The sequence below is a fragment of the Capsicum annuum genome, chromosome 10, assembly GCF_002878395.1.
Source record: "Capsicum annuum cultivar UCD-10X-F1 chromosome 10, UCD10Xv1.1, whole genome shotgun sequence".
Taxonomy (NCBI): domain Eukaryota; kingdom Viridiplantae; phylum Streptophyta; class Magnoliopsida; order Solanales; family Solanaceae; genus Capsicum; species Capsicum annuum.
This window is the reverse complement of record NC_061120.1, coordinates 174,130,375-174,144,121: the sequence shown is the minus strand read 5'-3', so window position 1 is coordinate 174,144,121 and position 13,747 is coordinate 174,130,375.

Here is a 13,747-nt window from a genome sequence, read left to right as displayed (position 1 = left end):
ACTATCTTTAGATGGCAAAGTAAAAAGTCAAATTAATTTGCTTTTGAGTAGATTCCCATGCTAAGAATAGGTTTAGATCCTTTAGTTAAGGAGCCTAATAATTCGTTTCTGCCGATAAGCCCCAATTGCATCATAGGAATTCCTATAAGAGAAAGCCGCGCAACCAAAGTAGCCCTAACTATACAAGGGGGGCAGAGCGCTAAGAAAGTGAAAGCATTATCACTATACGAAATGAAGCTGCGGCTAGCACGCTAAGCTAAGGGCAAACTAAACCAAATATTGCAGCTAGACAGCCATCTCTGCATTCCTATGTTTTACAGCTTTTATCGACTACATCCGATCGACGGAAGGCATCTCTGATCCACTGAATCACGTCTGAATGAAGGTCTTTCTCTATCTTTAGTTTCATTTGGAATTGAGCCTCGAGAATATCAGAGGAAATATGCTCAGGCAGGGGACACCCAAAATATCTACTACCAGTTCTTCCTAGCAAACTACGACCCATCCTTCAGATAGATGTAAGCCACATTTAGTGATTTAGAATATCACTTACGACATTTCAAAATTAGGGTTCGAGGGTTCAAGATATATATTCATTGATATTGAGGAAGTAGAGGCAGATTAAATCTGTGCCATCAACTTGACTACATGGAACATTGCTGGTTGCTGGCATCCAAAAAGAAAGAAAACTCCTAGGATTACGATCTCGACTCCTTGGAACAACTCTAGTTCGTACACATCTTCTCTTTGTTTCTCGTGCCTCTAGTGAGTTAGAGACTCTATCATCTAAGTGCCCATCCAGCCTGTTCAGTTTCAGCCAAGAAAGTTGCATCAAATTTTTGATAGAGTTTGATCCTTCTCTTCCCACTAAGGCCAATCCTTTTTCTTTAACTATTTTTATAGGGAGAATTGCAAGAAATACAAGTATAATAATTTCATCCAAGAGTCTGGAGGTTTCTAGTGCTTTATTCTTATCGGTTAGCTGCCAGTTCAAATCCTCATATTTCTTTTGATTGCAGATCTCTGTTACTATACTTTTAGGATTAATACCAAATCTACCATAGAGAGAGTTCATTAGAATCTTATAGAAATATGACATGGCTTTTTAGCATAAGACTCAAATAAATATAGGGTTAGCATCCAGTTCTGAGATTAAGGAAAAAACAGTGATTAGTGATTAGAGGAATATAACTATGCAATAGTGGATATGCGTCAAATGAATTAGATTTTTCAAAAAACTAGAAAAGGTTCAATTGTTTTCCCACTGCCAGAAGGCCCCATTAAGGCAAGAATTTCACCTTTCCTTCTTCGAACCTTGAGTATCTTCTTGTAATTGTCATGCTCAAAATGGGAAGATACCTTTGATACAACTGCCTTGATAGGATTGTTGGAGGAAGATTCTTCTTACGGCTTCAGGCAAGGAATGTAGTAACTAAACTCTAAGGAGAGGATAGAAAGTTCCATGTCTGATAAGGAAAGGATATCTTGGCATTTCCAAAATTTCTTCTAATTTAATCCATAACAATTCTCCCATTGAACCCACAAATAGATGCTCGCTAATGAGTACCGCGTCTTCCCAGTGAAGTAGAGCCGTCTTCATGGGGCCTCAACGATCCATAAAGTTACAAAGGTTGTACTTGTAAACCAACCCCCTAAAGCAAAATAGGTACAAGGAAAGAGCAATAGACCGGTAAGGCTTGCTAGTTTCCTGAAGTACACTCGCATTTGTCTGTCTATGCCATAGTTGCTTGGAAGGCCTAACAGTCAGTCTTCAAGAAGCAAGTAGGCATCTTCTCCTTGGCAAAGAGAAATTTTACCCAACATACATCCAATGGCATAGAGTGATGCGTCAGTATGAACATGGAAATCCTTGTTCTAATTCAGAAATGGTTACCATTATCCTTTTTGTAGTGAAGAATCTTGTATGTGTTCCTAAGGACCCATATAGAGTCCTCCGGGTGCGCGAGCACAGACTGAACTCGTATCGAACTTTATATATGTATGTGGAAATAAAGAAAAAAACGTATATAATCTAATCAGTGAGCACCCATAGTAAGAGTTGTTTGGTTAGCCTAGTTGTTGTTTATGGGTGCTTAAGGCTATTTATTTCTTTTGGTATTGAGTTCAATTCCCACACAACATATATTTTTTAAATTTTGGTAACCAACTCTTCTCTTCTTATTCACTTTAAACTTTTTATTTTTTTCTCCCTTACTCCTTGTGTTGATTGTTCGGACTCCACTATTTTTAAGCTAAGAAGCACCCACTGTCTAGACCGCACCACACCACAAGTTCCAACAATGTCAAAACCACCAACAACACCACACCACAAGTTCCAATAATGCCATCCCCACCAACAACATCAATAACAGCATCAACAACAAAGAAATAAACAAAATACATTAAAAAAATGATACTGCCAATAAGACTTTTAAACTTCTCCCAACAGATGACTTTTTTTTGTATCTTATAATAAAAATTCTCGGTATGTTTATTCAACAATTAAAAGTTCCTTCAAATTTTTTAAATAAATATGATATGGAAAAATGGTAATTAAAGAAACAAAAAGATATAAATAAAGTTGCAAGAAGAAGACGAGAATGAAAGAGCAATAGTGAATCATATCATACAATGTCAAAAGGGGGTTAAAACAACAATTTCAGTCGAGGAATATAAGATATGGATATCAATCGGTTTAGATCCTCACGAAAATTTTTGAGAAAGAGGAGAGAAAAAAAAGGCTGTGACAACCCTAAAGAGGATAGAAAGAAAAAATATGAGAGATTTAGAGCTGAAGGAGAGGAGGGGAGAGATGAGATAATTCTAATTCTAGATGTACTACCCTTAATATTAAATGACTAAACAAAGTGTATTTATTCAAATTTATATTTACAAAGCATAATTAATAAGGCTAATTTGGTAGTAAAATAAACCCCTAATTAATATTTTCTTGATGGGAGTGCTAAGTCAATATGAAAAGGAAGAAGTATTAGGGGTTTCAATAGTCATTAATTAATATTCACTAACAATTTGAGGGGAACGAGGAAAAAAACGGGTGACATTGAAAAGACAGGACAAGACTACTCAATGAGATTTTTGAGTTATCCAAAAAATATTTTTTACCGTCTTTAGTAGTTCTACTACTTTATCTACTCGGACAGTAGCTTGCTTTAAAATTAAAAGAAAACAAAAAGATTTTCAAACAAAAATGTCGTCTATTGCAACAAATTTAGAGATCTGTTTGAGAAATCCCAACAGCTCAGTCATCTGTGACAACAGATGAAAATGTCATTTGATAACTTAATCAGAAACGTCATCTGTTACAACGGATATGAATATTTGTTTGAAAATTTCCAAAACCTCAGTCATCCATTATAACAGATGCAAATGTCTATTTGATAATTAAATAAGAAATGTCATCTGTTGCAACATATATTGTTATCTGTTTGAAATTCTCCAACAGCTCAGTTGTTTGTTGCAATGGATTTCATGAACTAGGGATGAAAGAATGAGCTCTTCATTAACTTAATGTTAAGATTAATAATAGTACCTACATCTATCTAGGTGGAACGAGGGATGAATGAATGAGCTCACAGGGTCAATTACAAATCCAATTGAGTCGTTGCATTTGCATGGTATTAGTATTGCGTTTCTCTTGACCCGAGTCGTCGATCGATCACTTTGAGTTGAAATGTGTTCTCATTAACTTAATGTTAAGATTAATAATAGTACCTACATTGATCTAGGTGGAATTAGGGATGGATGAATGAGCACAAAGGGTCAACTACAACTTCAATTGATTTTTTTGGCAATTGCATGATGAGACGGTACTGCATTCCTCCCGACAAGAGTCATCGATCGATCACTCTGAGACAAACTGATTCTTACTACTTCGTATGCTTAAATAATACCTTAATTGAATAATCTGGGACTAGGGGTGAGTTCTCATAGGGTCAACTACAACTTCAATTGAGTCTTTTGGCAAATCCATAATGAGACAGGACTGCATTCCTGCCGACAAGAGTTGTCGATCGATCACTCTGAGCCAAACCAATTATTACTACCTCATATGTCCAACTAATACCTTAATTTATTAATCTAGGACTAGGGTTGAATTCTCATAATGTCAACTACAGTAAATGACAATGCCTATTTAATAATTTACAACAGATGGGTAATCTATTGCAATATATGACTCAATTCATTCGATAATTTACAACAGATGACTTAATCTATTTGATAGTTTACAACAGATGTGTAATATATTATAACAGATTACATAATCTGTTTGATTTGATCCAATAGAAAAGACATCTGTTGCAACAGGTTGAGCATTTGTTTATATATAATTCAATTGAGTTCATATATTAGACTAATACCTTAATTGAATGTGAGTTCTCATAGGGTCAACTACAACTACAATTGCGTCTTTTGTCAATTGCATGATGAAACGGTACTGCGTTCCTCCCGACCAGAGTCGGCGATCGATCACTCTGAGCTGAACCAATTCTTACTACCTTATATGTTAGACTAATACCTTAATTGATTAATCTAGGACTAGGGTACTAATACCTTAATTGAATAATCTGGGACTAGGGGTGAGTTCTCATAGGGTAAACTATCAATTAATCTAGGACTAGGGGTGAGTTCTCATAGGGTTAGCCACAACAGATGATAGCGCTTATTTGATAATTTACAACATATGGGTAATCTGTTGCGACATATGACAATCCATTTGATAATTTACAGCAGATGGGTAATCTGTTGCAACAGATGACTTAATCTGTTTGATAATTTACATCAGATTCGTAATCTGTTGTTACCTAATCTGATTGATAATTTACAATAGATGAGAAATCTGACGCAACATGTTGAACACTTGTTTTTTACAATTTCAATTGAGTTCATATGTTAGACTCCTAAATTGATTAATCTAGGACCAGGGGTGAGTTTTCACAGGGTCACCTCTTAGAGTACTCGGTCAACTACAACTTCAATTATTTTTATATGATTTTAAAAATTATGCATATATTTATGATTTTAAAAATAATTAAGATTACTTTGGATCAAATTAACATTTTCAAAACTACTTATCATTCTTTTCTAAAATACAAATCAACCCATACAAAATATTTCATCATTTCAAATCTCGAGGTTTGGCTCTTTCTCTCTCATTCGCACTTAACAATACAGTACAGAAACAACTACTCAACAATTTTCCTCAACCCTCCACAACAGATTGTTTTTTTTTCTTATTTCCGACCACATAGGTGTTATTTTCGACATCATTCTTGCTTGTATCAGTCATTTTCTTTGTCTTCGTAGGCAACAGAGTTTGAGAAGAGCTCTATATTTTTTTATTTTTTTCTAAAAAATAAGGGCTTTTAAGTTAATGATGAAAAATAAAACTTTTAGTTGTATTATCTTCGAGAATGGGTTTACAATTTTGAGTTTTGATGGTAAAATCGTAGGAAGAACTCGAGAAATCTCTAGTTTCCATAGCAGTATTCCATTGACTGTCGTGGTATAGTTGGATGGTGTTGGTGGTGGTGGTGTTTGTGGTCGTCATGGTGGCTCCGGTGGTGGCATTGGTTGGTGGTGTTTATGGTGGTATCGATATTCATGGTGTTTGTTTGTTTGTTGGTATTGGTTGGTGGTGCTTGTGGTGGTGGCTGTTGGTGTGTCGGTATTCGTGGTGTTTGTAATGTATTTTTTAAAATCTATGCATATATCAATTGTAATGTAATTTTTGTTTTTCTTTGTCTGTAGGTAAAACATGTCTCCCAAAAGAAAAGAAAGTAAAAGTGGATCAACGTCTGACCACTCAAAAAAAAGCTATAGTACAGAGGGATTCGGAGGAACTTCCTGAACAATCTCAGTCAGGGAAAAGTGAAACTGAGGAGAGATGTGAAAACAACGTTGAGAAAGGTGGACAAGGGTCCATAGATGGTGGTGAAAAAAATGAAAGTGAGAAAGAGGAGGAATTGGAGAGTCAGAAAGAGAAAGAGGACCACATTATACGGCTTTCCTTGGGCTTTCATGGTAAAATTAATCACTAATTTTACTCATCCATTAATTTATATTGAATATAGTTATTATGATTTTTGTTTGCTTGCTTCCTGTTTACACTTTTTAGGCTTGGGCATTTGAAGCCATTCCCCCCTCCGAAAACAGTTAATGGATTACCTGGATGAGGTTTGTCATCCAAGAATGTTTAGGTGGTTGGCTGCAAAGAGCAACGCCAATATTAAGGAGGCTGATCTCTTTAACCCTCCGGATGATGCAGTACGTCTTATTCAAGTAAAATAATTCTACTCAAAGATAAGAAAGATATTGAACAGATGTTATATCTGGAGCTTGAGATGTTATATCTGATGCACCAGATAAGACATCTACTGCGATAGGGTATATCTTGCATCAGATTACCCATCTGTGGCTCTGGTTTTGTGAACCCGATTCCTAAAAGATTAACCATCTACTGCAAATTGTGCAATAGGTGTTTAATCTGATAACATATTATTCATCTGTTGTGATGTACAACTTATCTGTTGCATAACAGATTACCCTTCTTGTGCAGCTGTTGCAACCGATGATTGATATTTTGCATCAGATTATCCATGTGTTGCTCTGTTTAGCTGAACTAGGCTCAAATGGATTTTTACCATATACTGCAAACTATGCAACATATGGGTCTTTTTTTAAAAATGTAACCCAACTATGTAAATTATTATATTATATGATTTACATGCATCTGTCTTTTTTTCTTTTTTATAGGTTGTGCATCCATGAATCGTGCCTACTGAGGAGGAGTCGGTGATGACTTCTTATATTACTCTTGGTCATGTTGATACTATTGCATACCCAACGGTAGAGTTAATAAAGAAGGAATTGGCTGGAGCAACAGCCATAAGAAGAGCAGTTAGGCAAGGTCAGCCTAATGTTGAGGCTCTTCATGACCAACCTTTTACTAAGGCAGATTTTGGTGCTTCTTATGGTGGAGTTATTGGTGTTGATGGCAGGCATGCTGATGCTTCTACCAAAGAATAAATATGTTTGAAAACACCCTTTTTTGCCCTTACACAGGTCCCTTTCACCCCTCTTCACCCTCGTGTTCTCGTTGCGAATGCGATAAGTGCAAGGACAGACATGATAAACTCTTTGAAAAAGTAGAGGCTATCTATAAAGCTATCAAGGAATTCAAATCTAAGAGGTATGTCATAACATCCAAGAAGGTAAGAGAGCCACACACTCCTACAGCAGTGGTTAGGAGAAAGAAAAGAACAATTAGAGACGTACTCTCCACTCAAAAATAAAAAAAAATTGCAATACCTCTCTCTCCAAAAGCTGTTGAAGTTCAGGGACCAGTCAAGAAGGTGGAAATATATGCGGAACTTGGCGCCGAAGAGAAGAGGGATCTGCAATAGGCCAAGAATGCTAAGCCAGGCGCACCAGATTACCCTAGGCCTCTCTTTCCCCCCCAACACTTCCAGACTGTGACTGATATGCTTATGCCGTACGAGGACAAGGCAAGTTTACTTTTCCTAACCTAGCCCTTCTAATCTACCCCATGAAGAAGAATCTACGCAACAGATTTCATATCTATTGCAACAACTAGGTATACTGGTGCAACTAGTTATGGTTCTGTTGCAAATTATTATCCATCCGTTGCATATGTTGCGTTGGATTATTGATTCAGAGAATCCTATGTAACAGATGGACTATCCGTTGCATCTTTACAATTGATTACCTATTTAAAAATTGACTTCTTTAGAAATTGACTTCTTATCTCACAGCATGTTGACATAATTCTCTACCTTATGAGGAAAAGTCAATTAACGTACCGGGAAGCTTATGAAGCTGCCGATAGGATAATGGACCTCGAATTCTGCAAGAACCTCAAGGATAGGTATGATCAACTCAATGGAGAGGCGTCAGCCCTTGGCGTGGGACTTGATTTCCTTGTTCCTACATTGGTCTTGGATGAAGAAGAAATGTTAAGATATGTTAGAGGGGACAGGCCAAATCTACACGGCAACAGCTGGACCGAGGCAAAAAAGATTTTTATAGTCATTAGCGTGAACGACATGCATTATTGGGATATTGAGATACTACTCGAGGAGGGAAAGATATGCCTCTCATCGATGTTTTTGATCTTTTTCTCCTCGTGGAGCCACTGATGGTGCTATTGCCCATCTTGTTAAGGGAGAGTAAACTGATGAATCATTTGCCAAAGGAAGTGTTGACAAAGAAATCATGGGATTTTGAAAGTCGAAACAAGGGAATGATCCTTCCAGAAGATGATACCGCTAAAGCGAGCGGCTCGCACGCTCTTGCACATATCGAATGTTTGCTGACCGGCACCGAAATAGCCGAGCCAACAACTTTTCTGTGCGACAACGCTGTGGTAAACCTGCAAGAGGTCTGGGCTTATGGGGTACTAATTGGACGCTTGAAGCCTGTGTATATAGAAGAGCCTGTGAAATAGAAATTTTTAATTTCAAGTCACCCTTCACTTTATTACATGTACATGTAGTGGCAATAATTTTTTTTGATTAAAGTTGAGTTTTTTTATAATGCAATAGGTTAGATTGTCAATCTTTTGCAACAGTGGGAAGACCTGTTTGAATAATCTAATAATCTAATAATCTAATAATCTAAGTCTAATCTGTTGTAACAGTAGGAAGACCTGTTTGATAATTTCCACAGATGACCTAAATTTTACAACATATGACTAAATCATTTTGATGTTTTCCAACAGTTATGCTTGAATATCCATGTGCTTGTCGACAACAAACCAGTAGAAAATACACACACCACCATGAAAATTTCAGCAATTAGGCTTCAATATCCATGTGTCCAATAACACCAAACCAGTAGCAATAACAACAACAATGTAGTATCTTCTTGCTCGATTTTGTTTCTCTTCAGAAGCCTTGACTTTGTTCAACAAACCCCAGATTACACGATTTGCTTGTGAAGGGTGTCGTTCTTCATGCCAATCAAAGTAATCGCAGCCCTTGAACACCAAACAAAAAAAATAGTTTCCAGCTATCCGGTTCAAGTCTTTCGTTAGGTGGCTGATCAAAAATCAAGAACATTGCTGATTGGGGTGGGTCAGTAGAGGACAGGAGATCTTCATTTATTGCTTAAGGCTATACTTCAGGGCGCCGCCCCCCTTCTTAGAATTAGAAAAAGGAATAATATACCTGCATTCTGTTGCAGGCTACTATAGAGGAAAGGAGCTCTGACGTTGGAATTCAATAGTGACACTCATTTTTCTTAACTTCAGATGAGTTTGGCTAGGGTGGCGGACATCAAATGACCACCCGTGCCCGTCCATTTTGTCTCGCCGACTCTAAATTCGTCTAGCGCTTCCAGTACTACATCCTCCAGCCTTTCATGTATTGCACCTCTTCTGAATACATATTCTAAATATCTGTTACCTACCATAAGTAGGAACTTGCATATAGACCAGGAACATACCTCAGGATTTTCACGTCTTTTGAATCCATAAACCTAGAAAGTCGCCGTCACTTTTTTTTATCCGTTTGCCGGCCCCACGGAGCCTGATCGTAACAAGCTTGAATGAAACCATGTCAGCCACACTCTCATTTAGTCCAACTATAAAATATTGACTTCCCAAATAGCAATGTATCAGGGGCTGAGCGTACCGGCTTATTAGCTAAATGGCAATTGGCACAAGAGAAAACAATTACAAAACAATTACAAGTCAATAATTAGTCAATTAATTAAATAAAAAAAATATTACCTTTGAAATCTTACAAGCAAAAAACCTACGACCTGGATTTTGTTAAGTCCAAGAAGTCTTTAACAGAGCTTCATGACCGCACTTACAATATCAAAAATATTTATCACAAAAAATAGTGGAAGATGCGCTCGACATTGTCAAGGTCAGTTTGAAAAAATGAAAGTAATAATTTAAAGAATTTGGATAGATAAAAGAAGATGACGATGATGAAGAAGATTTGGGAATTTAGGGTTAAATTTTAGAAGAAAGATGAACACATAAGACAATAGGGAGAAAAAATGACCGTTGGGAGCCAAGTGATGGCAAGTCAGCAAAATGTGCTAGGAATGACACTAACACATTTGATGCCTATTTTATTTTATGTCTTTAAAATAAACATGTCTACTTGATGCCTATCTTATTTTAGGTGTTTGAACTGAACATCGTCGATGGCTTGCGCCTTTTTTTATTTCAATTCACTTAACCTTTTAAACGTAGTGACAATTTTTTATGTCCAAGAAAAGTTGAATTCTTATAATACAACAGATTCTCCATCCGTTGTAACAGTTATCCTACCTGTTCTGACATATAGTTTATCTGTTGCAATAGGTTAGTTATCTGTTGCATTATTTCGATGTTTTTATCTAAAGTCCATCAGTTTCAACACTGGGAATACATGTTTGATAAATTCTAACAGATAACCTACCTGTTGTAACATATATATAAATCTGTTCGATTATTCCAATAGATGTGTCGTCTGTTGCAACAAATAAAGTCCATCTGTTGTAACATATGTCTAAATCTGTTCTTTTTTTTCCAAAAGATGTGTCACCTGTTTCATTATCTTGATATTTTTTATCTAAAGTCCATCTGTTGTAACAGTGGGAAGACCTGTTTGATAAATTCCAACAAATCACCTACCCGTTGCAACATATGTCTAAATCTGTTTAAATTTTCCAATAGATGTGTCATCTATTGCAACAGATATATTATCTGTTGTAATATTTGAATCTAGTGTTCCTTTTCAATTAATAAGTTCAAATCTAAGGAATAAATAAAATTCATAGACAAAATAAATAAATCGAAGCATTCATAAATTAGCTAAAATAAGTCAATGAATAAATGAAATGTAAATAAATTGTTATGGGTACAGATCTCAACATACATCAACAAAAATTTAAGTATAATGCTAAGGATTGCTTTGACAGGCTCAAGATATAAAGATCTTCTCAGTATGGACAAGTTATTCTTCATCCAGTGCTATGGAATTCGGCTTTGCTCGTCGTGGATATTCATTGTCGCTTGCGTATGGTTTCTGCGCTTTCTATTCTCCGTATTTCCACAAAAAGAGTAGCATATTGTCAATGCTGTTCAGCAGTAGCTTCTTCTACATCTACCTGGAAAGCCAGAATTGGTCAATGCTAATCACGGAGATACAACAAAATGGAAAAGGATAACTCATCTCTTCTAGCAAATCAAACAGGTCTTCCTCCTATTTTAAATTTTCCCATACATATTATATTTCTATTGCAACAATGAATCAACTGTTGGTCTACATGAGGAAGACCCTGTGTGATAATTTACAATGGATAAACCATCCGTTGTAATATATGAATCATCTGTTGCAGCAGATAGGTCATCTGTTGGTACAAATAAAAGTTGTACGAAGAGCTGTTTGATTTGCTAAAACAGAAGAGACATATGTTGAACCAGATAATGTATCTGGTGCAACAGGTTAGTCAACTGTTGCAACAGATGTATATATCTGTTTGATAATTTTCAACAGATGTGTCATCTATTGAAATAGATATGTGTCTATTTGTTTTGTTAGTTGGAAAACATATAATATATTCACCTTCTTCAGCTCGTGCTGCTCTCCTTTGGACATTGTACGTTGCTCAGTGCAACACGCAGACAGAGGAGTTGTAATTTTGCTTTTTTGGATGCCTGATAATGCCCTGGAAATCACTCTCTTTCTTCTCTTAGCCCTGATCTCTAATGGAACGGATGGAAATAAAATCCTCTTTGATGGAATAAGACCCCTCTTAGATGTCAATTCCTTTACAGAAGCATTTAATGCATTAATAGCATTAATCACTACATCATGTTTCACCCTGCAGTCTTGACATTTGCATGCAGAACATTCACTGGGAGAGGCAAAATTTGTATAACTAGTATGATCATACTCATAATGGTTTGCTTTAAATACTGTAAGAGGAGCATCATTAGCACCAACAGCAGCACCACTACCACCACCAACATCTCCATCAACAACAACAAGCCCACCCTTCAAAATTATTTTTCTTGTAACAGCTATTGCTTTAAACAATTCCATTTTTATTCTGTCGATGACCTTAGGGTCCGATAAAGTTTGCACAGACCATAAAGTAAGAAAAATGGCATCTTCAATTCTCGATTGGTTGGAACTAGCGACGGATTCACATTCTAACATAAATCATTACATATATTCGAATAATGATTAGATAATTAAAAAACATTAATTAAAAGAAAAAATTAATTATAATTATACTTACCGCATCCTTTTGGGGGTTGAAGAGATAATTTTTTTTTTGTATTTTTATCAGTTTTGGCCGATAGCTATCTCAAGATTCTTGGACAGGAAACTCCTTCCTGGTAGTTCACTTGTTGTCTCAAATAAGGAATGTCTTCAAACGCCTAAGCCTATAAAATAACGCCAATAAATAAAAATCATTATTGAGCAAAAAAATGAATGATATCATAATAGAAGAAAGAAACATTTACCATGAAAGCCCATGGGAAGCCATATAAGTTGATTGTCTTTGGCGCTAACGGAGTCAACAAATATTTGACAGTCATTTTGAAGCTTTCATACCCCATGGATAGCTGTTAAACGCCTCAAGATCCTCAGAGAGCTTTATTAAATCGAGTCTTATGTTGTTGTTAATGTCTCTCGCCCAAAGAATATTATGTACAAATCAAACCAAGCATAATGACTGCTTGTGCTTCTTTGAAAGTACTTTACCTTTCAATGCTTCTATCAAATTTTTGTTTTTGAAGCTTGTACCAATAATGGACACTAGGTCATCACGATCACACGACTTGCCTTTGCTTTTTTTGGGTGTACGGGGTGTTTTTTTGGGTTAGAATAGGTATAACTTGAGAAGGTGGATAACATTTTAGTCCAGTAATTATGGCAAACTCCTTCTAACCAAAACAAATAGGCATTCCATAGTAATTTATCCACACCTCATCCATCTTATCTTTGTTTTCATGCATAAACCTACGATTGAGAAGTTCATATACCATTTTTATTTGGAAACGAGCATTGTTGTCCTCCGACAAATCAAGATATTTGCCAAAGAAGCTGTCCCTGAAATAAGCATCTAGTTTTTGTTCTCGAAGTATTTTTTTGAAACCGTCGAAAGATTTTCCCATGGATGACTTAACCACGAAATCACCTGTTAAATCTGCGGCACCATTGCACTGCATTCTTATAGCATAACGATTAATGCTGAATGCTTTGACCAGCACTTCGGTGGAAGGGCTATTACCATCTGCATCATCTCTTTTGAAACATTCCTCCTCCCCGTGTTCATCATATACTGCTCCCGATTGAGATAACGCTAGTAAAGAAAGCTCATAGAGTGGTGGATGTAGCCTAGCTGCTTCACTTGTTCCTTTACTTGGACTTGATTTGGTTTTTATTCTTTTGGGAATCATATTATCTAAAATTAATAGGAACATAAAATAATATATTATTGTTGATTAATGCATCATTGAAAAAGGATAACAGTAAATCAAACAAGCAAAATAGTAAAATAACAGTTGTAACATATCACCGATTTGTTGCACCAGGTAGTTTATCTGTTGCAACATATAATTAAATTGTTGCAGCGAATAAGTAATCTGTTGCAATAATATAAAACATGCCACTCATCTTTTAATATAAATGAATGTTCTGTTCAATAGATCACACAACTGTTGTGACATCATCTGTTGCAAGATATGAGTGATCTG